The sequence below is a fragment of the Myotis brandtii genome, unplaced genomic scaffold, assembly GCF_000412655.1.
Source record: "Myotis brandtii unplaced genomic scaffold, ASM41265v1 scaffold902, whole genome shotgun sequence".
Taxonomy (NCBI): Eukaryota; Metazoa; Chordata; class Mammalia; order Chiroptera; family Vespertilionidae; genus Myotis; species Myotis brandtii.
In genome coordinates this window covers 4,274,844-4,279,372 of record NW_005371709.1, presented here as the reverse complement: position 1 = coordinate 4,279,372, position 4,529 = coordinate 4,274,844, and positions in this window count along the sequence as shown.

Genomic DNA, 4,529 nt, shown 5'->3' with positions numbered 1-4,529 from the left:
TCGGCTGTGCCAGGGGGGGGCAGGGAATTGGCCCCCGACTTTGGCTTTTCTCCCGCTTCCTGCTGCAGCCCAGAGGAAATCCTGAAGTGGCCGCTCGGGATTGGGCGCCTGTCAGGTTCCCGGGGCCACAGAGCATGCTCCTGGGCGCGGGGACCGCAGGGACACGTGTGCACCTGACCTGCCTGCGCCTCCCCCGCGGCTGGCAAATGCCAGGGGGGGGCAGGGAATTGGCCCCCGACTTTGGCTTTTCTCCCGCTTCCTGCTGCAGCCCAGAGGAAATCCTGAAGTGGCCGCTCGGGATTGGGCGCCTGTCAGGTTCCCGGGGCCACAGAGCATGCTCCTGGGCGCGGGGACCGCAGGGACACGTGTGCACCTGACCTGCCTGCGCCTCCCCCGCGGCTGGCAAAGCCGGGGACAGACAGGCTGCTGGGTCCAAGGCCATGTTCCTCGTGGACAAGAAGCTGAGGGGCCAACCCCAGGGCTGAAGCTGTTACCCACCTGCCTGCTGGCCCCCACCGGGACAGGACAGGTGGCACAGAGTTCCCAGAGGCAGAAGCCTGACCACCCCATTTCTCAAGCCTGCCTGCGTATTGGGAAGACATCCCATAATAGGATCCCAGAGAAAGCGATTCATATTCATATTAAATTTATGTTGGAGAAGTTAAGACAGAAACACAAAATGTAATGTGACAGCATTGTTCACAAGATAATGGATAAATTAATAAAATGCAATTAATCTGCTAATCTGAGGCCTCTTTTAAATTTGTGGGATGAACATATTTCATTTTTGTTATTGTATTTCTGTGACTTTGTATGTAACTTCATCTAGAGAAACTTTGCCCAGCCGGTGTGGCTCTGCAGTTGAGCATCAACCCAGGAACCAAGAGGTCAGGGTTCAATACCAAGCCCCCATTGTGAACTTGATCCCCCAGTAGGGGGCGTGCAGGAGGCAGCCCATTGATGACGATGTTTCTCTCTTATCCATTGTTAAAAATATATATTTTATTGATTTTTTTAGAGAGAGAGGAAGGGAGAGGGATAGAGAGATAGAAACATCGATGAGAGAGAAACATCACTGATCAGCTGCCTCCTGCACACCCCCCACAGGGAATTAAGCCAAAACCGGGCATGTGCCCTGACTGGGAATTGAACTAGGGGCCTCTTGGTTCCTGGCTTGATGCTCAACCGCTGATCTACACCGGCCAGGCTCATCGATGTTTTTATCTCTCTATCCCTCTCCCTTCCTCTCTCTCTCAAAAGCAATAAAAACCTTTTTTTTTTGCAAAAGAAACTTTAAAAGTTTAAATTTGAGTCTAGCTCACATGGAATCACCCCTTGGCCCCCTCCCCAAGAGAGGAAAGTTGGCTTGGGGTCAGGATTACCCAACAGGCCTTAACCCAATACTCAGACAATAAACATTGTTCTCATTACTAAGCAGTGACTGTGAGTCAGAGTGTGTACCAGGAACTTGTCTTATTTTGTTGCATGTCGTTGGAACAAGATTCCAATGAAGTGTTTTAAACCCTTGTTACAGGAGGAAGCCAGGGCACCAATGCACGGCCCAGATCCCTCTTCATGGAGGAACTTGTCCCAGCTGCTGAGAGGAAGACAGGGATCAGCTTTTAGCCCCTGCAGGACTATCTTTGCTGTAGAGAGCAGCCTTGCCTGAGGGCAGGCCCTTCCCCAGGCTAAAGGAACGGCCACTTTGGCCGATAGGGGACAACTTTGATGGGTCATTCTGGCTCTCAAGCTCCCTGTGGAATAGGTGGAGGCTGTCAGGCCAACCTGGCAGCTCACCTTCTCCCTCTGTCCAATTCAGCCTCCTCTTCACACCCCTCCTCGGGCGGTGAGCCGGAGGCCTCCTTAATGAACATCCTGCAGGCTGTACTCTCTCTGGGACCAGGGAACTCAGCCTGCAATAGGCCCAGAGGTTAACGGATTTCCCTAAAGTCATTCAGTCACCAAGTCACAAGGCGAGGTCTGGGCTGGGGAGGCAGAGGAAACCTGGGTCTGGAGGGCTCTGTGAAGAAGAGGGAGAGGCCACAAGGCGAGGTCTGGGCTGGGGAGGCAGAGGAAACCTGTGGGGTCTGGAGGGCTCTGTGAAGAAGAGGGAGAGGCCGGCGAGAGGTTATTCAGAGGTTCCTGGGATCCCAGAAAACTCCTCAGGTCCACAGTTCACGGAGGTCCCAGGGCCAGATCTCCCTGCCCCACTCGCAGGGACACCCGCAGCCCAAGCGTCAGCCACTCAACTAGACTAAATCCCTTGGTGGATGGCTTTCTGCACTTCCTCCTTGGAGGAGGTGGAATTTGAGATAAGATTCAAAAGTATCAGCAAATATGAAGGCAGAAAGGCCTTAACAGGCAGCAGAAACAAAACAAGGCCGTAGGAGGGGCGAGACGTGGTCTGAGGGATAACATTAGCGGACAATAGGCAGGCTGGAGAATTCTGTGGGGAGGGCTCCGAGCACCGGCGATCAGATAGGGTGTGCAGTGGGGACAGGCACAGGCTTCCTCCAGCCTCATTCCACCCATTCCACCCCGCACTCTCTCTGTGACATCCCCTCCCAATCATTTCCTCTGGGGCTTGGCCTGAGTTTCGGGCCTGGTCTGGTTATGGCTGATACTGAAACTATTTATAGCACTTGGGGACAGATGAGTGGCAGGGCCAGTTTCCATGACGCCAGGCCTCCTAGAGGGTGGCTTCCTCTCTGCTGGGTCTGCACCCACCCCCTCTGGGTTCATCTTCTCTCCTATTACCTCTAGCATTCTGCTTCCTTGTGGTCATTCCTTGGGTAGCATCAGGGCTGCTGCTGGGTGAGAACAGAGCAGGAGGCCAGCTAGAAATGACAATGCTGACAGGTATCACCACCTGTCCCCCTCGACTCCTCCCATTAGGTTACATTCTAGGCCAGTGGTTGGCAAACTGCAGCTCTTGAGCCACATGCGGCTCTTTGGCCCCTTGAGTGTGGCCCTGAAGTTTCAATCACACTGTATGTGCGTGCCCGCACATGGTATTTTGTGGAAGAGCCACACTCAAGGGGCCGCAGTTTGCCGACCACTGTTCTAGGCTGAGGAGAGGTCTCAGCCATCACCGTTGAGTGCTGTGGGCCTGGGGTCTTCTCCTACCCCTGGGCCTAGCCACCGAGCCTCTGACTTCCACCCCCACCCACTGACCACCTGGAATTATGAATCCCAGAGCATAGGAAGAGTGGTTACAAACTACGAAGTCTGGAGGTAAAAGAGATCAGACAAAAATGAAGTGGGAAAATGACCATGAAGACATCTGTTATCCTAGCCAGACGCTAGCTCCTATGTGGGGTCTTTGAAGCAGGTGAAAGGAGAGGTCTGCCCTTTGTAGCTGTGAGGGTTTGGTGAGTCATTTAGCTGACTGGGGCTGTTTCTTTTTTTCTCTTTTAGTCAACACCTAACAAAACAGCAAACAAAACAGACAAAAATGTCCTCCCTCACGGAGCTAACATTTTAGTGTAATGGACAAACAATAAAATAAATAAGTAAAAGATATGGTCTCTTTTTTGTGTATGTATGGTTATGTATGTGTGTATATCTATACTAATAAAAGCGTAATATGCTAATTAGACTGGATGTCCTTTCCAGACGTCCTTCTGGACGACCTTCTGGACAAAGCCAGGGCTTCGAGGGAAGCCCGGGTCCTGGGTGCCAGAGGGATGCCTGGGTCCTGGGTGCCAGAGGGAAGCCGGTGCCGGCAGCCAGGGGAATGAAGGTCTACTCTTGCACGAATTTTGTGCATTGGGCCTCTAGTATTTAAATAAGTATGTGTATGTATATGTGTATTTGCTTGCATATGTTTTCCTGCCAAAAGGGCCTGGAAGAATGATACTCCAGAGCAGCGGTTCTCAACCTGTGGGTCGCAACCCCTTTGGCAGTCGAATGACCCTTTCACAGGGGTCGCCTAAGACCATCCTGCATATCAGATATTTACATTATGACTCATAACAGTAGCAACATTACAGTTATGAAGTAGCAACAAAAATAATTTTATGGTTGGGTCACAACATGAGGAACTGTATTTAAAGGGCCAGAAGGTTGAGAACCACTGCTCCAGAGCAATGCGTACACCTGGTGTCCTGATCTTGGTTTCTAAACAGCATGAAAGGTACGGTGCTTCTCAAGGAAATTATATGGCTGTGGCGAGCTAGGTGCATGACGAGCCCAGAATAGCTGGTTATGTAGAAAATAAGAAAGTGCTTGAAAAGGTGGTGAGCGCATGTTACAAGGGCACAGAAGCCTGCTTAACGGAGCTCCTACTTCTAAATTTGGAACAATTTAAGCATTAAAATTGTCTAGCTTACCAGAAAAAACACACACGGATCAACAAGTTCACACAGTAGATGGATGTATGGATAGATGAAGGAAGCAAGGAAGAATGGGAGGGAGGGAGGGCAGAAGGAAGAGGGTCCTGCTTACGGTGGAATTCTGAAGGCCAAGTAGGAAATGTGGAGGGAGTGCAAGAGTTTGCAAACCGCCCTGGCTGGGGAGCTCAGCTGGTT